This window comes from Dromiciops gliroides, chromosome 5 (assembly GCF_019393635.1).
Source record: "Dromiciops gliroides isolate mDroGli1 chromosome 5, mDroGli1.pri, whole genome shotgun sequence".
Classification (NCBI taxonomy): Eukaryota; Metazoa; Chordata; class Mammalia; order Microbiotheria; family Microbiotheriidae; genus Dromiciops; species Dromiciops gliroides.
In genome coordinates this window covers 142863680-142890965 of record NC_057865.1, presented here as the reverse complement: position 1 = coordinate 142890965, position 27286 = coordinate 142863680, and positions in this window count along the sequence as shown.

Here is a 27286-nt window from a genome sequence, read left to right as displayed (position 1 = left end):
AGCTAGGTGGTGCAGTGGATAAAGCACTGGCCCTGAATTCAGGAGGATATGAGTTCAAATCTGACCTCAGATACTTGACACTTACTAGCTGTAAGACCCTGGGCAAGTCACTTAACCCTCATTGCTCCACAAAATACAACAACAACAACAACAACAACAACAAAAACCAAAGAATATAGGAAGGGCAACTAGGTGGCACAGTGGATAAAGTACCATCCCTGGATTCAAGAGGTCCTGAGTTCAAATCCGGCCTCAGACACTTGATACTTACTAGATGTGTGACCTTGAGCAAGTCACTTAACCCTCATTGCCCTGCAAAAAAAATTTTTTTTAAAGAATATAGGAAAAGATTTCATGGGAAATTATAAACAGCCAGCCAGAGTATACTCTTATCCACACCTGACACCAGGAGAAGCTTTATGTCCCAACTCTCCATTGATTACAATGACTTCATGATCTTTAAGAGGAAATTAATATTCAGTCATTGGCCCACATGTCACTTTACTGTTATTAAGAAACCTTAAAGATAATTAGAGTTGGCTTCAACTGGATTCTGGAATAGCACCCAGCTGGACAGCAGCCACTGAGTAGGGTTTTATCACTCACAAGGATAGGGCACTCTCTAAAAAGAACAGTGCATGCACACACACACACACACACACACACACACACACACACACACCACCCACCATTTAGGAAGAAAAGTTCTCTATGAATTAATATCCAAGATCAGAGCTGACTCTGGACAAAGCTTTCACATTTAATGATTACTTCCTTGAGCTGGTGTAAGATTGAGTGCTCTACACAAACAAGCACCTTGGGCTTTGTGAACAAGAAGTCTCCTATCCACTGAGGGGTGTTATGCGCAGCAAAAGGAAAGTGTGGGTAAGGATCTTAGAGTCACACTAAGGGGGTAGCATTCTCTTTCACCAGAGAACTACAAGGAGGTAATTCAAGAATAACATTCAGATCAACTTTTAGCATTTAAAAGGGAACCAAAGGAAAGAAAAGTGGCCAAGATGACTTACCAATAATTTCACTTCTGCTTCTAAGAGGCAGCATTGTAAAAACTACACTTTTACCATAAAGAGGGATTAAATATGTTCTCAAATAAAAATTAAAGTGGAATAGGTAACATGAATTCAACATCTGGTTGTACTCTAAATATTCTAAGATTTATGGTAAATTCAGGAATGAAAAAATCATAAGGCATTGATTGTCTGATGAGCTGACATTAGCATGCCTCTTTAAGTTTTATAAAATTCTTCTTATTTGAGTAATCTCAAAAATTTTGTGAGAGAGTGCAAATATTAATATACACATTTGGATAAGGAAACTGAGGAGCAAAGAATTGTTATTTGTCCATGATCATATGACAGGTGAATAGTAGATTAGGGGCCCAAATCCAGTCATTTCAAGTTCAGTATTCTTACTACTGCCTCTTTTGTTACTTAAATTGGAATTTCTGGTCATCAGAAGCAATATGGAAGCCAGAAAAGCCCAACCTCTTCAATTATTACATCTTGATAAAATTTGGGTTTAAAACAGAACACTTTTCACAAAATCAGGTAAAATGTGAACTTCCCATCTTCTTCAAAGCATTTCTGTTCTGCTGCAGTTAAAATTTTACTTGTGAATTATTTTAAGGTTTGGAACTTTGACCCCATTCAATCAAAAAGAGTCATGTAAATTATGCCCAATTTACATATTACTAATCACAAAGTCCTAATTAGGAATATTTTGTGCCTAGGACAAACTATGCCTGGGGCAAATAGAGTGAGGTACTTTCTCAGATAAGTTGGAAGAAGGGGAGAAATGGAGAGAAAAAGCACTTCTCTGTGTGTGTGTGTGTGTGTGTGTGTGTGTGTATTGGGGAAAGAGTACAGAGAACCTGGAGCACAGTGCTTATGATCAGGCTTCTGTGGGAGGTAGGTAGAATGAGGAAGAAGTTCACCCCAGAATGCAATTTGGTAGCATCCTATTTTAGCTAATTATTTGTACTAACTAGATTCTAGGAGAGACTGTATGGTATAATGGGTAGAAAACCAGTCTTAGAATCAAGATAACTAGGGTTCAGGTCCTGCCTGTCACATACTGATTATGCAATCTTAAGCAATTCACTTAATCTCCCAATGTTATGGGCAACAGTCTAAGACCATAAGTTATTGAAGAGTTTCTGCTCTGCATTGGTACGGAATATTTCCTCCACCAATGAAGTCACAGGTTTAGAAGAAAAAAATGTTAAGTTCTATTGTTTCTTCATCACTGGTGGACTATAAATTGTTACTACATGGTACTCTCCAAATTTGTTACCCTGAGACAAAGACCTGGTGTCCTGGAAATGTGAGAGTAGATTAGATCATGGTTCTTGAAAGGGGAAGGGGGATGGAGAAAAGTGAGATGGAAATGATAGCCTTGTCAGAGCAAGGCAGCTAACAAGGCTGTACAGGAAAGGGTTGAGTCAGGAGTGAATTAAAACATGGCTGGAACTTTTCCTGAAATAATGGTCCTAGAAAGAAAGTCGCCAATCAAATGAGCAGGAGCCCAAGGGAAAAGTTTAGAGTGGGGAGGGGGCATGGGAGAGGCTAAGGAGGCTAGTGAGGCTATGCAGTCGGTGGCTAAAGAGTTGGGAAGAAAATCCTATTAGACATATGCTTGGATGAAGGGCATAGACTGTGAAGTGAAAGGTTTGTGGGGCAAGCATTATTGGCAGTGGTCAGTCAGCATAAAAGAAGTATAAAACAGTCTCTGCCCATGGGTAGCACTTAAAATGTAATTAATCTAGCTGAAGACATTAGACACATACACACAAAACAATTATTAAACAAGATAGTATCAGACAAAACACATGGCTATGATAAGATGTCAAACAGTACAGTTTTTTTAAATGGAGGACAAAGAAACATTGCAAAAAGTACTAACTTAGATATAGATGAATGCAAAAGGCATTAGAGAATGGAGAACCCAGTGCAGGCTGCTCACATAAAGAAAGGCTTCATGAAGCAGGATGAAGAATAGGGATCTGATTCAGTGGGCAGTAGATTTTTGAACAGGTAAGTAACATCATAAAGGGGGTCATTAAGTAATGCTTGTTTAATTAACTAACTCGCCTACAACCAGACTTCTCTTTATAACAGGAAATAAAACTACTATCATGGTTCACATGTGGTTGGTTGTTCTAATTGAGGATATTAGATATACACATACAACAATCAGTAAGCAAGATAATTAAATAAGATACTTGGCTACATAGATGGTAGATTCTTTAAGAAAATTCTAATTTCAGTGAAGGCCAAAAACACAGGACATAGAAACATAGCTGTGGGATGATCTTGGGAAGAAATAAAGGGCTGTGACTGAAAATCATTCATTCTATAAGGACAATTTCTGATATTTCTACTCTGGAAAGCTCTGAAATGTGAGTTCCCAAACCCTTCAAAAGCACCTCCTCTCTCTTGTACTCTTTCTTCCTCTCACTCACAGACTGAAACTATTCTATCCCAAGAGGGTCATATGGAACAAATGACTTACAAGTTTATAACCACTTTAATCTGGACAACATTACTACTGACATTGTGGGTGACAGAATGGATTCACATATCACCCAATCCAATGTCCTTTTAGTGACAGCAAAAGCAACACGTTTGGTTATCTAAGTGTCATCTAGATGTTGGTTTTGAATAAAGGTTTCTAGATATAGGGTTGTAAGATCTCTTAGTGTCAGATGTTGTATATCTTCATATCTCAAATAACCAGCATGATGCCTGACACAGAATAGGTTTATATACTGGCATGATTGACAATGGTAGGTGGAATTGACTAAAGGAGTGGGGAAGGGACTGAAGGCTAAACCACAAGTGTAGCAAAAACCACAATGAACTGTCGGACCTTCCTGCTTTGTCATCATTTATCAAATTGGCAAGAACATTACATAGCAGTAGGTTAGATATTTTATAATTCTCCACTAGGGAAGGGGGGGGGATGAGCTATTTTTCATTATTTTATATTTAGTTCCTTGCTACTTTGGGAAAGAAACCAAAACAAAATCCTTCTTCACTAGCTACATTGATTCCTAGGGACACTATTACACTTTAATGAGCTTTTTGAGAAAAATGAGTTCTAGGTTAATATAGCTAAGAGTCTGTGTGCTCTTATAAAATAAGGGAGAAGAAACAAAACCAAGAGAGAAGTTAAATGAAATTTTAGGTCACAGTTAAGTAGCATCACCCAATTAATTACTAATACCATTTGTAATTAAGAAAATTTGCTCAGTTGGTCTTATTAAATTGAACCTTCCATCACTTTATCTCTGGTTTTCAACAGCACCCAGCATTCTGTACCACTGAAATGAAGCCTGTGCTTTTCCCTTTCAAAAGTAGCTTCATGCTACATTACTTTCTCTGGACAGTTAATTGAGAAAATTATGGACTTGGACTTTCTCTGGAGAAATATTCTACCTCCAAATTCAACCTTTCAGGTATTGGCATTATTTTCAAAGGTTATTTATCTCAAAGCTTCCAAATTCACCCAGAAGGATAAGTAATGGTCTGATGCTTCTATGCTTATCCAGTAGAAACACTTAGTCATCACTTAGTCATCAATTAAATTAGCTGCTGCAGCTTAGAAAGCTTTTGGCTACTGTCATCATTAGCTAACTAGTATCTACCTCTGTACCTACAGAAAATAAAAGAGAGAGAAATGTTTTATACTAACCTACATAAACACATATCAATTTTAACATAGACTCCCTTCATAGTCACTGAATATCTGGACAGCTAGGCAGCATAGTGGATAGAGTACTAGACCTGGGGTCAGGAATATTCATATTCCTGAGTGCAAATTTAGCCTCAGATACTTACTAGCTATGTGACCCTGTGCAAGTCACTGAACCCAGTTTGCCTCAGTGTCCTCATCTATAAAATGATTCAGAGAATGGAATGGCAAACCACTCCAGGATCTTTGCCAAGGAAACCTCAGATGGGGTCACAAAGAATTGGACATAACTGAAATGACCATACAACAACAAGATGAATGAATAAAAAAGCATTAATTGTTTACTATGTGCCAAGCAGTACTGGATACATGAATAGGAAAGGTCAGACAGTGTCCACCCTCCAGGAATTCAAATTCTAAATGAAGTAGAAAACATATAAAAGAAAGTTTTGCTGCAGAGCAGATAGAAAGGTACAGAAATCCTAAGGATGCAGTGGTGGCATTGGATGGAGAGCAAGACCTAGAAATCTCAATGTCCAACATTGTTACACTATAAAGGTTCTCAACTCAAGCCAAATGGATATTCTTCCTTGATGCCACATGAAAAAGTGCCCTCAACTCTTTGAGTTCTATAAACTTACATAATTAAATGGAGCTAACTAGAGCAACCCAGAAAATGGGTTGGAGATAACAGGCACCACCACCTTACAATGCTCCTGAACATATGTGGAAAAGCAATAGAAATTTCAAGTTAGGTAGACCAAATAAAGATTTTTAGGTTCCACTAAAGAAACCTCTAAAGCCCCTTCTAGCTATAAATCTATGATCTTAGACAATAATTCTACTCATAGAGGACAGGGGCAGCATTATATATTGCATTTCTTTTGCAGTGACTGTAAAGTAGTGCCTCAATAAATACATGATTAAGTTGGTTTTTTTTAAATTCAGCACTTTTCATTCATTGAACAAATACATTCACTGAAAGGAAATACTACTGAGTTACAATGGGAAGCAAAAGAATGCTTACAAACCCCAAAGGATATTGGGAAGCAAATCTCTGGAAAGCCAAGTGAAAATCCATGTGAAGCTCAGAGAAGAAAGGATTCTCCAGGGATGTCAGTGGTCCTTCAGTGACCTCAACATGGCTACATATATTCACTAGTCACTGTATTTCATGAGGAATATGACAAAGTGGGTTGATTCCATCTGGATATTAGCAATATGATCTTTTCATTGCCTTTTGGGTCAACCTCAATTTTAACTCTTTGGAAATTGTGGAGTTCCATGATTCATAGACATATGGCTTCACTAAGAGAATAAGAAATAAGGATTGGACCTGTGATTTCACTGATATAGGAACAGTGAATGGTGTGTTTTCCTTTTCACACCTCCTCCCCCTCAAATTTTGAATGATATATATATATATTTTGGGTATATTTTATATTTATTTACACAGGTTGAGGCAATATTGTACAGTGGATAGAGAGCTGGCTTTGGATTCAGGAAGTCTTGGGATCAAGTCCAACCACCAACATATACTGGTTGAGTATGATCCTGAGAAAGTCACTTAACTTCTCAGTGCCCCCAGGAAACTCTCTTAAACTACAAATCACAGAGCAGATATAGGCATGCACTGGTAGAATGAGTTTCCTTACCTTGAAGTTCCCCTTATGAATGAAACTACCATCTTCTTTCCTAAACTTATAGAAGTACATATTTTCTCCTCTAGAAGAATATAAGTTTCTTGATGGTAGGGACAGTTCCTTTATTGTGTGTTTTTATCTTCAATGTCTAACAGAAACTGGGCACTCAAAAATTTTAAGAGCTGATTGGTTGACTGGAGATTTTCTGCTCATCTAATTTCACAACTGTTAAAGGTGAGGATCTTGTTTATGTATCAGCATGGGCCCTTCCTAATCATATCAAGCCTTTAGGAAATTCTTTAATTTTAAAAATATATTATCATCAAAGTCAGCATGGTGTGGCCAAAAAAAATGCATCTTGGAGGACCTGAGATTTAGTCTTAACTCTGCTTCCAACTATTTGTGCAAAGTGATAATGATGGACTAAGAAAGGAAACTGAGATCATATACCTATCCAATTTTAAACCTGATCTCTACTTGTAGGATAAAGGAGTTTATTCCTTCTCACTGAAATTTTAGGAATGGAATAACAGATAGTGAAAATATTGTCAAGTACCTCAGACTCCTTACCTCTAAAATGAAAAGCTTAGAGGAGCCAAGATGGTGGGTTAGAGGCCCAAACTGCCAGGAGGGCTGATGATTAAGGGAGACAGTGGTCAGAAGGATGAGGGACAGGACAAAAAGAAAGAGGATAAACTGAAGAAAATAGGATTGAGGGAAATACACAGTAATCATAACTGTAAATATCAATGGGATAAACTCACCCATAAAATGGAAGCAGAGAGCACTAGAACCCAGAATCCAACATTATGTGATTTACAAGAGGTACATTTGGGAAAAAAAGACACACATGCAGAATTAAAATAAGGAGATAGAGAAGAATCTATTATGCCTCAACTGAAGCAAAAAAAATAAAGAACAGGGGTAGCAATTATGATCTTAGACAAAACAAAAGCAGAAATAGACCTACTTAAAAGATCATCAGGGAAACTACATTTTGATAAAAGGTGCCATAGACAATGAAGCAATATCAAAAATGTTTACAGCTAATTTCTCTGATAAAAGTCTCTTTTCTTAAATATATAGGATAAGAGTCAAATTTATAGAAATAAGAGCCATTCTTCAAGTGACAAATTGTCAAGAGACATGAACAGGCAGTTTCAGAAAAAGAAATCAAAGCTATCTCCAGTTATATGAAAAAATGCTGTAAATCACTATTGATTAAAAAAATACAAATTAAAATAACTCTGAGGTACCACTTCACACCTATCAGAAATAACAAATGCTGGAAGGCATTAGGGAAAATAACATAAACTAATAAATTTTAGTGGCATTGTGAACTCGTCCAACTATTCTGAAGAACAGTTTGGAACCAAGTATGAACAAAGGGCTATAAAACTGTGCATATCCTCAGACCCAGAAATACCACTACTAGGTATGTATTCCAAAGAGATAAAAAAAAAGGAAAAGGATTTATGTGAAAAAATATTTTTAGCAACTCTTTTTGTGATGGCAAAGAACTGGAAATTGAGAGGATATCCATCAACTGGGGAATGGCCAAACAAGTTGCGGCATATGATTGTGATGAAATACTATTATGCTTTAAGAAATTACAAAGTAGATGGTTTAAAAAAACATGGAAAGACCTATATGAGCTGATGAAAAATTAAGTGAGAAGAACCAGGAAATCATTGTACACAGTAACAACAACACTGTAATGATGATCAACTGTGAAAGACTTTGCTACTCTGATCAATACAGTGATCCAAGGCAATTCTAAAGTACTCATGATGAAAAATGCTATCAACTTCCAGAGAAAGAACTGATAAACTCTAAGTTCAAACTGAAGCATGACTTTCTCATTTTCTTTATTTTCCTTGCTTTTTGTGACATGGCTAATATGGAACTATGTTTTGCATGATTTCACATACATAACTGATGCCATATTGTTTGCCTTCTAAGTGGGTGGATAAGAGGTTGAAGAAGAGAGAATCTGGAACTCAAAAATTTAAAATCCATGTTTAAAATAAATACTATTTTTTAAAATAAAAAGGTTTAGACTAGATTATCTCACATTCTAACATTCCATGGTATTCAAGGTATGGCACAGATCAGTTCTTAGTTAATTTTGTTGTCCCCCCCCCCCAAATTGGTTCATAACACTAGAGTATTTCACAGTGTCATTTGGCAGGCAATTGGAGGTGAAGGAGTTGATTAACACTAGTTGGGCAGAAGACAGGGTATAAATTGAAGAGTCTAATTTGTTACTCTGTTTTCCCAATTCACTCATAAATTTATCAAAAATCTAAACACTCAACATATACTTTATAATAACTCAGTGATGATGGTCCTGAAAAAAAAAACTGTCCTATTTTTGGAAAATTATTCAGAATATTTTTCTAAAGTCTCTTTCCTTACCCATATACTATTAAAATATTCCACAACATTTTCTATGAGGGTTACTTATTATAAGATATATCAAAATATTTAACCATATATAATTAAATATATGAACATAAACTTTCCACTTTCATTAGTGCTTTATTTCATCATTGTCAGGCTCCCTGCTTACCTTTATTTTTTCTTTAAGTAAAAGAGAACTAACATAGCCTTATACCATATTCCCTTAACTGTTCTTAAAAGATAACATTTATCATTGTGCCTTTACAATGTGTTTCTCATCTGGCTGCTAATTTCCCAAGGGAGTGCTATGGATGTTTTATTTTCAGATAATCTCCAATTAGCTCTTCTCTTCTGAGTCCTGCCCAGCTCACTTTCTCCAATTAATTTTCCCCTGTTCTTGGCATCTTTCTTGGCACCTGTTTCTTTTCATGTCAAAACTATAAAGTTCCTAGTAAGACAGGTTCATCTAAAATATATATAATTTACAACATTTTCAAATAATCCTCCTTGTTTCCTCTCTCACAATAACATGAGGATTTTAATATTCATGTTAGGAGCAGACAAAATATCCAAGAGAAAACAAAAAGCTTCATATACCACCAAAAATTTCCCATCCACAATGTCTAAACATTCCGTTTCCCCTCTGAATCTTAGTGGGGAGATTTCTGGAATATATATATATATATAAATGTGTCTGTGTCTCTGTGTGTGTGTCTGTGTGTGCTGAAGGATAGGGTTAGCCTTACATATAAGAAGAGTAGCAAGTTATTCCTTTCTGTTATAGTTTGGGGAACACTAGGAAAGTTTTCTTGCCCCTTGACAGTATCTTCCTTATTTATTCATCCATTCTGAAATTTTTCTAAGAAGGAATAAACTAATTTATTTCACAAGCAGAGAGCAGCTTTAAAATGGAATAGATATGCGATATCTTAGTCTCCTTTCATTGATCATCATCTTTATCACACACTCTTAAATATAGACGTACTGCAAAGCTCTGTCCTGGGCCCCCTTTTTTTTTCTAACCTCCATGACCTCATCAGCTCCCAGGGGGTTAATTATCATCTCTAGGCAGATGAGTCCTAAATCTATATATGCAAACCTAGCCTCTCTCCTGAGCTTACACTTCACCAACTGCTAAAATTATTATACCTTTCAAAGCCAATATTGCATAGTCATCTCAAACTGAACATGTCTAAAACAAAACTCATCTTTACCTCCAAACATAGTTCCCCTCTCTATATATTTCTGTCAAGGATACCACCATACTTCCATTCACACTAGCTCACCTCATCAGCATGATCCTTCATTTCTCATTCTCACTCAAACAACAAATCCAGTCAAATTCTGTCAATTGACAAATTCTGTCATTTCTACTCCACAATCTCTTTCACATATGTCCCTTTCTTTCTACTCACACATATATCATTTTCTTTCTACTCACATAACCACCTTCCTATTTCAGAACTCATCACCTATGGTTCTGACCATGGCAAAGCCTCTTAATTAGCCTTGTTGCCTGAAGTTTTCCTTTCTCCAATTCACCTTCCATAAAGTGGCCAAAATGATTTTCCTGAACAGTAGTTCTGATGTCAATCCCTTATCCAATAAATACCAGTGGCTTCCTAGTGCCTATAGGAAGAGGTTACTAACCCTGGGATCCACAGATAGGTTTCAGGTTTGGGGGGAGTTCATGAATTTGGAAGGGGAAAAGATATCTTTATTTTCCCTAACCCCTAACTGAAATTTAGTATCTCCTTCACGTGTGAACATAGACAACAAAACATTATTCTTAGGAGTTCATAGGCTTCACCAGACTGCCAAAGAGGTTCATGACTGACAAAAATGGTTAAGAACCACTGCTATGGGATCAAACATAAATTCTTCTGGCATTTAAAGCCTTTCACTTTAATAGGTTGGCCCCAACCTACTTATCCAGCCTTATTGAACATTACTCCCTTTTCTAATTCTGCAGTCCAGTAGACTGGCCTTCTTGCTCCTCCACACATCTGACACACCATCTCCCATCTCCATGACCTTGTAAACAGCTGTCCCTTATGTGTGGAAGGTATTTCCTCATCTCCTCTCTCTCTTGGAACCTCTGGTTTCCTTCCAAAGTCAGTTAAAGTACCATGTTCTACATGAAGCTTTTTCTAATCCCCCCAATAGCTAATGCCCTGTTCCCCTAAGTTACCTTTTTAATTATTTTGTGTCTGTTTTGTAAATACTTATAGGTTCACATATGATCTCCTCAAAAAGAATTTAAGTCCTTTGAAGACAGTGGGTGTTTTATTTTTGTCTTCATAACCCCAAAGCCTAGCATAGTTCTTGCACATAGTAGGTGTTTAGTGAATGTTTCTAGATTGATATAAATTCTTACTGATATGTGAAGGACCAATTGTTATCAAATCACTTCCTAAGAACAAGGTCTCATGGGGAGAGTAGAAAAACTAAGAGCACTTAATCATTGTGGTAGGAGATGAAAGAGAGGACAATAGAAAAATGGAGAAAATCATATATACACACACACACACAAACTCACAAAGAGGTAAGAATAGGCTCCCAAACAAATTTCATCTTCCATTATTTTACCTAGAACTATACTTTTTGACACACATTTTACATGAAACTACTTAGAATTTTTATCCTAGTGGCATAGCCTTTGAGAACCTAAGGTTACCTCTCTAGCATGACATGATATAGAAGCAGGACTTTTGTGGAAGAACTCTAGAGACATGTGAAATGTTACTGGCAATAAACCATACCTGCCTGAAGGCTAGACTAGCTAAGTAAGTACAAAGTGACCTGTCACCACTAGATGAAAAGTTTAAAATGACTTTTAGTCCTGCATAGATTCCTTTTACTTCCACTGGGAGATTGGCAAAGCAACAGGAAGGAGGGCAAAGGGTACTAAATTTATATTAATTTTATACAATCTATCTATAAATGTTCATTTAATTGCTGGTCCTCTGAATGTTAGCTCCTTGTCCAGAGACAAACACATTTATATGTTAAGGAGAAAATGAACTATATTATTTATCATTATAAATAAAATAATCATTTTAAATACCTATAACTAAAATCAGTAAACTTTTTAAGGAAATTACAGGTAAATGGAATAATAGGCCACAGGTTCTTAGAGAGAGAAGCAAAAAAGGAAAAAAAGTAATTAGCAGAATAGGCTTCATCATGTATCCCAAAACAACGAAAAACAAAATCATTTCACCTTGTGGTTCTCCATGATAAGCAGAAGGGAAAAGAACGTCATCAGAATACTTATAGATTATGTACCAACATCGGTCACAGGACAAAGCAGAAAAATTATACAAAAAAAAAACCAAAAAACTTTACAAGACTCTTCAAATCAAGTTAATATATAGTTTAGTATCTAGTGATTTGGTGTCTTACTACAGACTTGGGGAGGTTCACAATACCAAGAACCCAGCACAAGGAAATTTGGAATAGCGCAAGCTGGTTTTATTGAGGGGAGATGCTCACAAAATCAAAAAGTCTGAGATAGAGCAGCTAGGTGGCACAGTAGATAAAGCAATGGCCCTGGATTCAGGAGGACCTGAGTTCAAATTCAGCCTCAGACACTTGACACTTACTAGCTGTGTGACCCTGGCCAAGCACTTAACCCCCATTGCCCCACCAAAAAAAAAAAGTCTGAGAGAATGATGGAAACAAATCTGCTGGGCTGCTAGGTTGAATGGAGTACCCCTCTGGGGCCATCTTGAGAATGGAACAGTAGGTAGGGCCTCAAAAAGAATGGGGGAGTGCCTGCCAAATTAGTAAAGTCTACAGCATTTTAGGGTTCTTATCTTATCTAGCAGCAGCAGATATTGAGGGGGAAAGAAGAAGGAACTTGGACCTGAAGGCTAGTGCTGACTCATGTGAGAGGGAGGAGGGAATAAGTCTCCTTGAGGAAATGGAAATTGGCTGGTGTTCAAACTCTTTGCTGGTTTGGGGCTGCGTGTGATGACCTTATTCTGACAGTGACTCAGCTCCCTGATCAGGTTTTTAGCTTATTTCTTCATTTAGCAGGTTAGGAAGGCTACTATATTCCTTACACTTGGTAACTTCAATGTGAATACAGAGAATATAGTGGAGGATTAAGATGTCTGTGTAGCCTATAAAACTTGTGTATCATGATAAAAGTCTCTTGGAAGAGAACTGGAAGATTCTAGACTTGGTGAATAACAAACAACATAAAAACAATGAAATTGACTAACAACAAATAAATTCCAGGTGACAAGAATCATTTCAGAATGTGGCTATGTGCACACAGATTGGTTGGTGTCTGTTTTGAGCAGAGGTCAAGATTAACATTAGTTTTTATAAATTTTCCTATTACTACCCTTTCCTTTTGAAACTTCATCCTTAGGTTACACACACCATCTGCTTTCTCTCCTCCTACTCATGTGCTACTAAATGCTTCTAGAGGAAGTCACACAACTGTACTGACTAGGTCCACTACTAATTTACCCAGTTGTGACCCAGGCACAACTGTACAGCAATCCTTTTACTCTTTCCTAATTGACACCCTGTGACACTACTCATAAATGTTCCCAACCTTCTCTTTTCAAGGCTTCCAAATCACCACAAACCTCACCTTCTTAGCAAAGTAGCTTACCTCATATTTTATTAGGAAAACTCTTCACTATGAGCTCCCTCTTCCCCCTTTCTCTATATCTCTTAACCCCTTGACATCATCGTCTCTGCCATTCTCTCCTTTATTCCAGTCTGTGATGAAGTTACCTTTCTCCTTTCCAATATCAACCCCTTACATGTAATCTTTATTCCATCATCTCCTTTCTCCTACTGTAGGTAGATTACTCCAACAATCTTCCCTGCTCTCTACTCATATCTCCCCTACGTTAAAAACCTACCATGATGCCTCTTCACACTACAGAGGTCACCCTGTGTTCTCAAAGGCTATGCCAGTAAAATAAAAGCTCTGATTGGTCCAGTCAATCTGGAAAGGTTTAAAATATTGCCATAGCAACAGACTTGGACATCTATTATATAAGTGCTATACTAGCAAAGAATCTTATCATCTCATGGTTGGACACCAGATGATGATACACAGAAATTCATGAACATCTCTATTAGGTGATCAATCAATGGAAGGAATACCCATCTTAGTGAATTCACAGGTTTGTTTTTTTCTTTTTGGAAGGATTAAAGTAGAACTCTATTATCAAAATATATCATAGACTGTCAGAGCTAGGAGGGACCTTAGAAATAAACTAATTCAATCCCTTCATTTTATAAAAGATGAATTAGATCCATATCACAAAACTAGTTGGTGACAGTCCTCAGTAGACTCTAGGAAGTAAGTGCATCATGATATTTGCACAATTCTATTCTTAGCTTGTCCCACAATTAATTATTTTTCCCATTAGACTTGACTTGCACCTGAAAAAAGAGTCATTTTTGGAAATCTATCCAACAGAAGGAATATGAGTAAAGAATAAAAAATCCTAAAATATATTAGTGTTGCTTTTGTTTAATCAGTCAATATTTATTCTGTTCAGCAATCAGTAAAAATACCTACAGCAACAGATGTTACAACAGACCTTCTGTTCCTTAGTCTTAACAGTCAATGTTTGAAAATACTTGAAAGCTTAGAATAGTCTTAGTTGTGGGTTTTTTTTTTACTTCTGGTGATTTTTCTCCCCTACACATGGATCATGCTTCAAGGAAAAATAAAAACAACTATATGTATGATGTATGTTGGAAGAATGTGGATAAAATCTGAGAACTCAGAGAATGTGAGTGTAATGTTTATTAAACATTAAAATAAATTATCATGTAAATTAAAACAACTCTGAGGTATCACTTCACACCTATCAGAGTGGCAAATAAAACAAAAAAAGAAAACATTGGATGTTGGAGGGGGGATGTGGGAAAACTGCGACACTAATCCACTGTTGGTGGAATTGTGAACAGATTTAACCATTCTGGAGAACAATTTATAACTATCCCTAAAGAGCTATAAAAACTGCATACCCTTTGATCCATCAAGACCACTGTTAGGTTTATATCCAAAAGACATCCAAAAAAAGAGAAAAAGACCCATTTGTACAAAAAATATTTATAACAGCTTTTTTTGTGGTGGCTAAGAATTGGAAATCAAAGGAACGCCCATCAATCGGGGAATGTCTAAACAAGCTGTGGTATATGACTGTGATGGAATATCATTGTGCTATAAGAAATGACAAACAGGATGATTTCAGAAAGGCCTGGAAAGACTTATATGAACTGATATATACTGAAGTGAGCAGAACCAGGAGAACTTTGTGCACAAGGACAGCAATATTGTTTGATGAACACCTGTGAATTATAGCTCCCTCCTCAATGTTAGATCCTGGAAATTTTTTTTTTTTTTGGTGAGGCGTTTGGGGTTAAGTGACTTGCCCAAGGTCACATAGCTAGTTAAGTGTCAAGTGTCTGAAGCTGGATTTGAACTCAGGTCCTTCTGAATCCAGGGCCAGTGCTTTATCCATTGCACCACCTAGCTGCCCCTCTGAAAATATATTTAATGTGACAAGCACTTATTAAAATTTTTCATATGTGTCTTTTTACTAAAAGTGCTGAGGAGAACTAAATAATTTGCCAAAAGCAGTTTGTCTAGGAATTTCTATTTGCCTGCTCAACAGCAAATTATTTCAATACTGATCAACTACTCCTCAAATGGGTCAGGACAAATTAAAGGAACTTGGCATGTCAGCCTCTGTGAAGATCTAACATATGTTAAAAATAGCAAACTGTAACCTACAGTAGCAAATTGAATTTCTAGCTAGGTATCTCTCCTTACAACTAGCAACAAAATTATATTATTAAAATTGATCGTGTCTCCTATGCTCATTAATTCTAAGAGATATATAAATATATAGAACCTGTGCCTTGTGGAAACTACTTTGTCAAAGCAGTAGTTTTCTTCATGGAAATGTCAAATATAGGGAGCTAAACAATTTGACCACAAAGTCCTCTCCAAATCTGAGATTCTAGGGGGCAGCTAGGTGGCGCAGTGGATAAAGCACTGGCCTTGGATTCAGGAGGACCTGAGTTCAAATCCGGTCTCAGACACTTGACACTAGCTGTGTGACCCTGGGCAAGTCACTTAACCCTCATCGCCCTGTAAAAAAAATAATAAAAAAAATAAAAACAAATCTGAGATTCTAGTGTAGCATAGGCTCTGAAGTAATGATCTCAATTCCCTCTCACTAATGAGCATTGTGTCCTGAGTGTGCCTACTACTTTGTAAAGTTAGTCTTGAGGAAATGGGAGGGAGTATCTTCTAATGTTTTTTTATTAACTTGAGCCCCTATTCCTTTATGCTCACCTCAATTTTAGTAGTTGATATCAGTCAAACTTAATTAACTTTTAGAAGGGGATATTTACTAAGGTGGTATAGATGGTACAATTCATATAAACATTCCCTCCACAAGACACTCTCCTAATAGTACAAACATAGTCCAGGGAAAAGTGAATTGAAGGTTAGAATGTACATGTGGCAAAGGAGTGACACAACACTTGTAGACCTATGAATCTCTGACCAAACTCTTCTTGGTTCCCAACACAGAGACCACTGTCAGTATTTTCAAGAATTCTGCTGGGGAGGCCTCGAAAGTTCAACTCACAAGGTCTTCCTCCAATCAATGAGGGGGTGAAGGTAGCAACTGGGAACTTTGCTTCTACCCCCCCACACACACACCCAATTAATTCCTTCCCAAAGGTTCAGCAGGACTGCTCTCTCCTTTCCAATTACTGGAACTTCTCTAAACTAGCTCCTGGCTTTATAAAGGCTTCACAGGGCCTTATTGGGATTCCTTAGCCAATCGGAACAGGTTTCCTGAGTACTAGTCACTCCAGTTAATCAAGGACTTTTTTCACCTCAAACTAAAGCATGTGACTGAGCATTTTATCATTTTATTTCATTTATTTTTTTTCTTTTTTTTTTTCTTTCTTTTTTTTTTTTTTTTGGCGAGGCAATTGGGGTTAAGTGACTTGCCCAGGGTTACACAGCTAGTAAGTGTCAAGTGTCTGAGGCGGAATTTGAACTCAGGTTCTCCTGACTCCAAGGCTGATTCTCTATCCACTGCACCACCTAGCTGCCCCACATTTTATCATTTTAAATGGGAAGGGGCGACTTTACTGATTTCCTCAATCAACTGCCACCCTTGCACTGAGAATCTCAGATTTGGAGCCAGGAAAGACCTTAAAGGTCATCTTGTCCAATCCTTCATTTTACAGACAAGGAAGGTGACATGCTTGCTCAAGGTCACAGATAGTAACTGGCAGTAAACTGGAGAGCCACAGAAATTTAATTAATTTGGTCATGAAAACTCATGACCAAGTATAAGATAACATCCCTCGTAATGTACTGTTTTTCATCTGAATAGTAACGGGAGATGAAAAAGAATGTTAGTACTGTAAATCAGTAGTCATAAATTTACCATTATGGTGCCTGTGTTTCAGATACTTTGTGTTTTACATTGTGCATTATTTCTATTGTTTGAAAAGCACAGAACAAAAAAAAATATTTTTTCTCCTGAAATAGGTAAAACAGTAGGATTTACTTCTGCTTTAAAATAGATTTCATAGGAATAAGTAGCATTTACTTCTATTTTAAAGTAGAATTCAGATAAAACTGTTTTCATTTATGGGAACATAGCAAAACAAAATTAAATAGGAATAATTTGGGATAAATCTGAATCATAGCCAAGTGAAAATAAATGGAAAAAAATACAAACCTTATTTTAATGATTCAGATGAGCTCCACCCCTATGATGTTTTTAAAACCAACATTAATACAGGAACAATGATTCCAAAAAGAAAATTTGAATGGTAGAAAAAAATTTGTAGGTTATTAATTGAAACACATTTTCTCTGTAGTAATTCAAAGATCTAAGAGAGTAACACTTATTCCCTCAAGTGGAATAAAAATAAATCATATATAATTAAACTAAGAACTCATGGGAGATCATTCTTCAAAGCCAGAGAATAGACACTACTACTCCTTGGCACCAGAAAGTCTTCAAGGAAGTTTAGTAATGAACTTATGCTATTGTTTATGGCAGACAGAAACCTAATAAAAAAAATCTTGTTCTAGAGAGACTGCTCATTTTTAAGGGAACTGAAGATATTGATCTCTTTAGGTGTAGCTCAAATCATCCCCTAAAAAGATGGTTATGTTCCCATTGAAGTCTTACCCTGACTTGTGGGGTGGAAAGGAGCATTGGGTTAGACAGACCATATTTTGGTGGATGGAAAACTCTGACAGACTATGGCAAAATGGAAAATGGAAATCCACCAGTGGAGCTAGTGTCTGTCATCTGAGGACTGGCACACATAGTAACAGAGAAGCTCGTCCCCAGAGGGCTAGTCACTAGACAATTATGTTGACCATGGAAACCTTATGCAGTGAGAAGCTGGAGATGATGGAGGGAACACCCAAACAATCCATTGATCTAAGTAGCCAAATAATATGATTATGGTAACACAATAGAGAATTTTTGAAAACTTAAATGTCATTATCTTTCCCTGAGGTAGTATTTCATCATATAACAGGGTCCCAGACAATTTGGTTCCACAAGCATCTTACCACAACAAAAAATCCCTTCATAGGAGTTTGCTTTGACAATACTTTAATTATAGATTAAGTATTTCCTTTCAGGTCTAATAAAAATTTTTATATGGTGTTACTATTCCCCATATGATTTAATTCCCAAAGTCCTCATTATCTATGAGCAAGGCACTTTTCCTCTCCAAGTATCAGTTTCTTCATCTATAAAATAAGAATAATGATACCTTTAGAACCTAACAGTGCTTTTGATGTTCAAATAAAATAAAGCATTAAAATGCTTGGCAAATTTTAAAGGGCTATACAAATATCAGTAATGATAGCAGTAGTAGCCAATCTAATGGTCATAAATACTTTGTTCATGAAGACTCTTTTCTTTCTATGGTGGCACAATGGATGAAGCTCTGAGCCTGAAGTCAGGAAGACCTAAGTTCAAATCCAGCCTCAGAAACTTAGAAGCTGTGTGACATTGGACAAGTCGCTCAACTTCTCTCTTCCTCAGTTTTCTCAACTACAAAATGGGAATCATGATAGAACCTACTTCCCAGATTTGTTGTGAAAATCAAATGAGATTATTTGTAAAGCACATAGCACAGTGCCTGGAACAAATGCTTATTTCATTCCTTATGTCAGAACACCTAGCATATGCAAACATTTTTGCAACATGATCTCCTCCAACATTATTTCCATCCATAATACCCAACTGGTTTTCCATGTCAAAAAATCAATTCCACTTCCTGCCCTCTTAAAATTCGTTCTTCATTCCACCAATGGCTCAGCCACCCAATACAAATCTTTTTACACCTGTTACATATTCCATGCCCTGTTTTTTTTCTTGCACTTATGCTCCATGATGCAGTACCAGTCATAGATCACCACACAGAACTAGTTGGCTAGTGGCTTAGGCCAATATAAAGGACCTATTTTAAGTCACCAAAGCCACTTAAATATAAGTTAATGTGTCAAAGCTTCAGGTTGGCAAAGTGAGAGGTCAAAAAGGATTTAGGCTGGGGCAGCTAGGTGGCGCAGTGGATAGAGCACTGGCCCTGGAGTCAGGAGGACCTGAGTTCAAATCCGGCCTCAGACACTTACCACTTTCTAGCTGTGTTATCCTGGACAAGTCACTTAACCCCAATCGCCTCACCAAAATAAAAGTATTTAGGATTCTCATGTTATACCTCAAAAAGAACAATAGAGATATGAAAAAGAAACAAAGAAATATTTGCAAGAAAATTAAAATGAACTTGAAAGACAATAGGCAAACCAAAAAAAATTTTAATTTAGTGTGTATATATGTGAGAGATAGGAGGTAGGTAAAAAAGAAAAGTAAGAGGAAAATATCCATAAAACTACAAAGTGAAATACTATCACAAGTGGCATCAGTAACAGCATAAGAAATCCCAAGAGATATTCTTAAGATAATATTGACAAACTTGAGGGATTAGAAAACTCAGATTGAGCTTTTAAAAATTAGGGAAGAAATTAATAGAAAGAACTGAATGTAGTTAAAAAATCTTGGGAGGAGATATTGAAAAAATGTATCAGTATGGGAAACAACAATTTGACATTTTCAAAGGATGCAGCCAAAAGCAAGAGTTAAACAATATAGCAAAGAACTGAATATAACACAGTTGACTTGGATGATTTTTTAACTAAAAAAATTGAAAGTATTGCAGAATAAAACTGACAGATTTGTACCAAAAAATCAAAAAAAGGAAACTTCAGAATTATTAGTGTCCCAGAAAACATCAAAAGAGGAAAGAATCTAATCACTGTTTTAGGAAATCACTTAAGAATGTTTTTTCATAATAGCAAAATCAATTTACCCTCTAAATAAAAAGACCCCACAGAATTTAAATAAGTATGTAGTGGGGCAGTTATATGGAAAATGGATAGAGTGCCAGACCTGGAGTCAGAAAGACACATCTTCCAGAATTCAAATCCAGCCTTAGACACTTACTAGCTGTGAGACCCCAGGGCAAATCACTTAACCTCTTCCTGCCTCTATTTTCATGTACTTCACAGGTAGCACTGTAATGTGGATCATTTTTCATCTGCTCTGATCATCTTTCTTTCAGATGGTCTTTAGTTGAAAATTTTCAGTTTGTCTGCCTCTGGGGGTACAACCAACTTCATATTGATCAGTTATCAAGATCTGGCATCACAATGATTGATGGTTGAATGACCACGTTATGTTGCTGCGGAAATCAGTTATAGCTTTCCTGATGGCTGTGGCAACCCCCAAGTCAATTCTTTCAAACATTATGGTTTGCATATTTGTTGACTCAGTTCAATCATCCTCCATAAAAATATCCTCATTGGGTCTATACTGAGCAAATGCCTGAGTAGAATTTTTTCTATTGGACACATAGAATAATTTAATATTATAAATCACAATTCAATATAATATAGGTCATCATATAATATATGTGATAAGCATCAAGTATATTCCAAATCTTATTTTACCCACCCAATGCAGAGGGGAAGGGAGAAAACTATTCATATACATTAGACAAGTCAGATAGATTGCTCAACAATCAGTCAAAAAGTATTTCTTCAACACCCAATAATAATAGCGAGAATTTATATAGTGCTTTTAAGTTTGCAAAGTATTTACAAATATTATTTCATTGTATCTTCACAATGATCCTTGAAGATAAATGCTATTATTATCCCCACTTTATAGATGAGGAAACTGAGCCAATCAGAGGCTAAGAGGTCACACAGCAATCAATGTCAAAGGCTGAATTTGAACTCAAGTCTTCCTGACTCCATGTCGAATATTTTATTTACTTGCATCACCCAGCCATCTACTATGTACCAGGCACTGCTTTAGGTACTAATGATTCAAGTACAAATAATGACATTGATTATTAAATATATATAATATAAAGTTAATAAATATAAATACATACAAAGTAGTTAAATATAGATAGATACCACATAAAGTAGTAGGTCCAGAAGAGGAAGAAGATTCTTAGTGCAACATATGAGTAATTCATAGAAGACACTAATCAAGAGGGCAATTACAGGACCTAAGGTAAGGATATCATTTAAGACAATGTGCAGAGTAATGGGTGAATATGTTTATTTTAACATAAGATGATTGATTTATCTCATAGATATGGCAGGATGAATGACTCATGGAATATGGCTACGGAAGGATGTAATTTATTCAAAGGGAACAGATTAGATAAATGGAGTTGTATTGTACATGAAGAAGACATGAGGAAATCCACAAACCAGAGGGGGAAGCACTGTAATGAGCACTTAGGTGAAAATCAATGATGGGAGATATAAAAGGGATATTGTGGTAGCAATATAGAATATTTAAACTAAACAGAAAGAGGAACTAAATGGATTATGGGTTCTAGAAACAGATTTGGATCCTGACACAGAAGCAGAATATAACGATAAGGAACTTCAACTATCAGGGCATATGATGAAGCTCTCTCTGCTAAAAACAGATTATCTAATAAATTCTTGATTTGCCTTAATGATAATTTCATTTTTCAAAAGGTAGGAGGAAATGGTGGCAGGAAGTGCTATTCTGGACCTGATTCTGACAAGAAATAATTGTCTGCCAAAGAAAAAACTATGGGAATCTTAGAAGGAAATGAAAATTCCATCTTAGAGTCTCAATAGATAAGAAGAAAGCTAGACATTATCAGACTGGAAACTCCCATTATCCCACTCACTACAGTGGTTCTTCCAAACCTTTTTATCCCTCCTCAAATCTTCCTCCTATCCAGGCCCTCTCAGGTGAAAACCTTGCCTCATATTTTACTTAAAAAGTTGAGACCATTTTCCAAGAGCTCTCTCTTGACTGTCCTCATTTCACATTGTCCAAATGCCCTCTGCCACTATCTCCTCTTTCATTCTTCTATCACATAATGAAGTGACCTTTCTCCTTACCAAGGCAAACCCTTCTCCATACATTCCATCATGTCTTTTCTAGCAGAATGTCTTATCTATTGTCCCCACTCTTTCACTTATCTTCAATCTCTTTCTACATGCCTACAAACATGTCCATGTCTCCTCCATCTTCAAAAAACCGTCATTTGATCCAGTCATCCTGACTATCGCCCCATCACTCTCCTCTTTTGGCTAAATTCCTTAAGAAGTCTGTTTACAATAGTCACATCCACTTCCTTTCTTCTCACTTTTTTTCTTAACTTTACAGTCTGGCTTCCAATCTCATCATTCAACCACAACTACTCTCAAAGTTGTGATCTCTTAATTGACCACCAATTGGTCAGTGATTTCTTGATTGACACATCTTATGGCCTGTTGTCAATCCTCATCCTTCTTGACCTTTCTTCTGTCTTTGATACTGTTGATCATTCTCTTTTCCTTAGGTGTTCATGACTTAGATGTTCTCCTAGCAATCTGAGCACCCTTCAATCTCCTTTGCTTGATCTTTAGGTCACAGTCACTAATAGTGGATGAGCTTTAGGATGCTGTCAGTCCTCTTTTCCTCTCTATACTATTTCACTTGGTGATTTCATTACCAAACTCCCATAGATTCAATTTGTTTTGCAAGTTATATAGGATATCTCTCTGGGAGAAACATTTAATTGAATAAACCAAAAAACCAACAAAGTTTTGTTCCAGGTGGCTCCTAAGTACACAGCTAAATGAAATGCATAAAAGTTTGTAGAAAGGCAAATGTTGACTGATGTAAGAAAAAAATTCCTAATGATGATTGCAATATAGATGGGGAGTAATCTCTCTTAAATGCTAGTGAGTTCCGCACCATTGAACTAATCAACAAATCAATCAACAAACATTTATTAAGTACTTAGTATGTGTCAAGTAAAATAGTCCCTGCCTTCAAGGAGCTCATATACAAATGGAGCAAACCACATACACATGTGTGTATATACATATGTATGCATGTATATACAATACATAAAAAACAGCTATCCAAGGTAACTATGGGGTGAAAGACCTAGCATTGTAGAGGACCTAGAAAAGGTTTCATGCAAAAAGTGGTATTTGGGCTGAGTTTTGAAGGAAACTGGGGATTCCAAAAGGTGAAGGTAAAAAGGGAATACAGTCCAGGAATGGGGAACAATTGGTGTACGGGAACAAAAATGGAAGACAAAGTATCTTGTGTGAAGAACAACTAGTTTGGTTGGGCCAAAGAATCAATGGAATATTCATGGGTGGAAAAATGGAAAGTTAATGTAACAAAAGACTGGCCAACAGGGGCCCAGTCCTTTAAGTATACACAATATATACTGGCTGCTGGCAATTCTGGTGGAGGCTTGGTGACCTTGTTTCTGGAATGCATTATAGAGTGATCCTGCCCCTGATTCTAAGGATATACAATTTTTTGTCTGTTTCCTGTCAGCTTACTATATGGTGATCGCAAAGCTTTTAATTGAATGCTGAGGCAGAACTAAGTATACATACAAAAGTCACAAGTACAAAAGTTCTCTTCCTGGTGGCAAAGGAGACAAGGAATATTATGAGATGGGGGTGAGGGGACTGAGAGAGTCATCAGCTTCCTACTCTCCTACCTGGGTCACCATGTGGTCACGAACATGGAGCATTGCTGCTTTTTTTCTGTCTCTGTTGTGTTTTACTCTTTCTTGATCTTTATTGAATGAGTATCTGATATAAAGGAGCATATTACGACTTTGTAAGCTATGAAAGATCAGAAATATCACTTAAGATCCAAGAGATGGAGTCTATAACAGAGTCCATTAGTAGCTGCAGCAGGCAATCCCAGTGATGGGCCAGCTCTGAAGAATAACCAAAGGATATAGCTTAGCAGTTGATTGATCTGGCAACCAAGATATCATGTCTTATAAACAAGGAAGCGATTCATCCATCAACTATGCCACATTCAAAAGTAAACTTGGTGAGAATTTGTTGGTATTTACCATTTTGAGTTAGAGTCCACTCTACCCAGGGACTCAGGTGGAGTTCTGCTTTGAGAGGTTTTGACTATCTTCTTGGTAAACATCCCTTTTTAGAAGCCAATTTGTCATTTGGCTGAACGACTTGGGAGGTACTAACCTAGTAATTGATATTAAGGAGAGAGTAACTATGAAGTGATATTGGGGTAATAAAAAAGATGGAGGCTTGTGAGCTATAGTACTAGAAAAAGATGCACCCATAACCCCTCAAAGCTAATCCTAGAGTCCCAAGGAGGGATATAGTAGCCAAGCTCTGAAGATCCAATCTGTCAATACAAAAATAGAGCTGGGAGAATTGCTCTAGAGCATATATGCACTAAACATGCCTCATTACAGTAGGATGGGACCAGGTTGTTAAAATTTTTGAAGGCCAAACAGGGTAGTTTCTCTTTCATCCTACAGCTAATAGAAAGATATAGGGGTTTTATTGCATTGTCCCTTTCATCATAGAGCTCATGATCTAAGAGCAGAGAAGATAGAAATGTAGATAACTATATTATCTAACACCACCTAAGCACATTAGAGAATTACAAAGCAAAAGGCTATGTGAAGGTCTCACAGAGTCAGGGGCTCTTATGTTGAGCATTAAACGCTAAGTAAGTAGGGGGAAGGAGGTCTTTCCAGAAGGCTCACCAATTCTGAAGTTTCTTTCAGTTCAGAGATTCTAACATTCCATGAATACCATCAGTCTACAAACAAGATGATTCAAGTCTATAGCAAAGGAGATTTGGGGGTAGCAAACATAACCCAAGATAAGTAAGAAGACCAGAACAAGGCAATCAAAGATGAAAGCCAAAGCATATTCTGGGGGTCCTGTCAAATGTCTTGATTGGGGAATAGATAAATCAGAGCAGAAGGGACAACAGTTATCAGGAACAATTTTCCCTTCACCTACTTGCTGCTAATACCAGGTTTTGATGCCAGAAAGATATACAGACACATCTTCCTCCACTTGAAGATGGATGCTGCAAACTTATGTATCAGGCATCTTAGCAAAGGTAAACATTACCTGCAACAAAACAGCCTTGTTGATGGAGGAAAGGCTGTGACTCCCCCAAGCTTCCAATAAACCCATCCAAACACTCCAAAATAATGCCATAAAACAACTCCTGGAGCAGTCTAACACACATAAGAACAGAGTGAGACTAGTTTCCAGCCAAAGACTCCGACTGAGATCACCTGCTGTTAGGGCTGAGAGAGGAGTGCAGCACAGGGTGCAGACCCAGGCCAGAACAGACTGTGTCTCCAGTGCCTCAGAGTCTTCAGCACCAGAGGCTTCTTCTGAGACTTGGCTTGTGGACCAGTGAGGGGGTTCAATGGTTGGCCAGGATGAAGTGGCTGTGGTCTCTGCTGTGGTTGGGGCAAAGTGCCCAGGTTCTGATCCAGTGGGCTGTATAGAGTTGTAGCATCCCAGTGGGGGAGGGGCACAGGCACACCAAGCTTCCAACCATAGAGAATCAGATTTCAATCCAACATCTGCTTCAGGATCAAGATGAGTAGGCAAAGAAAGCAGTGGACCATAGAAAGATGTTGCGGGGGCAAAGTGGACCAGAATACAACCTCAGAAGAAGATAATAACAAAGTCAAAGCTCCAGCATCCAAAGCTTCCAAGAAAAATATGAATTGGTCTCAGGCCATGGAAGCACTCAAAAGGGACTTTGAAGAGAAAGTAGGAGAGATAGAAGGAAGATTTAGACAAGTGGAGGAAAAAATGGAAAGAGAAATGAGAGCAATGACAGAGAGTCATTTAAAAAGTCAACAGCTTGAAAAGCCAAATGGAAAATGAGATACAAAAGTTCTCTGAAGAAAATAATTGCCTAAGAATTAGGATTGAACAAGTGGAAGCTAGTGACTTTATGAGAAACCAAGACAGAGTAAAGCAAATCCAAATGAATAAAAAATAGAGGCCAATATGAAATATCTCCTTGGAAAAACAGTTGACCTGGAAAATAGATCCAGGAGAGATAATTTGAAAATCATTGGTCTACCTGAAAACCATGACCAAAATAAGAGTTTAGACATCATCTTCCAAGAAATTATCAGGGAAAATTGCCCTGCTGTTCTAGAAGCAAAAGATAAAATAGCAATTCAAAGAATCCACTGATCCCCTCTTGAAAGAGATCCCAAAAGGAAAACTTCCAGGAATATTATAGCCAAATTCCAGAGATCCCAAGTCAAGGAGAAAATATTGCAAGCAGCTAGAAAAAAGGAATTCAAATACTGTGGAGCTACAGTAAGGATAACACAAGATCTAGCAGCATCTACATTAAAGAACATGAGGGTATGGAATATGACATTCAGGAGGGCAAAGGAACTGTGACTATAGCCAAAAATCACCTACCCAGCAAAACTGAGTATAATCTCTCAGAGGAAAAATGGGACTTCAATGAAAAAGAGGACTTTCAGGCATTTGGGATGAAAAGACCTGTACTGAATAGAAAATTTGACTTTCAAATACAAGACCCTACAGAAGCATAAAAAGGTAAACAGGAAAAAGAAATAATGAGGTATATGATTAAACTGTTTACATCCCTAAATGGGAAGATAATACTTCTAACTCATAAGAACTTTTTCAGTATTAAAGCAACTGAAAGGAATATACTTAGACAGATGGCACAAGTGTGAATTAAATATGAAGGGATGACATCTATAAAGCATTTATTTTTTGTTTATCCTTGTTTTTTATGAGTGGGGTAGCTTATGTCTGGGGCTGGATTTGGGCTCAGGGCCTCCTGGGTCCAGGGCTAGTGCTTTGTCCACTGTGTCACCTAGCTGACCTATGATGACATCTTTAAAATAAAGTTAAGGGGTAAGAGGAATGCACTGGAAGAAAGGGAAAGGAATAGGTGGACTGGAGAAAAGTAGCTCACATAAAAGAAACAAGAAAAAGCTTATGGAGTAGAAGGGAAGATGGGGAAGGAGTGGGGGAGTGAGTGAACCTTACTGTCATCAGAATTGGCTCAAAGAGGGAATAACATACACACTCAAGTGGGTATAGTAATGTGTTTTGTCCT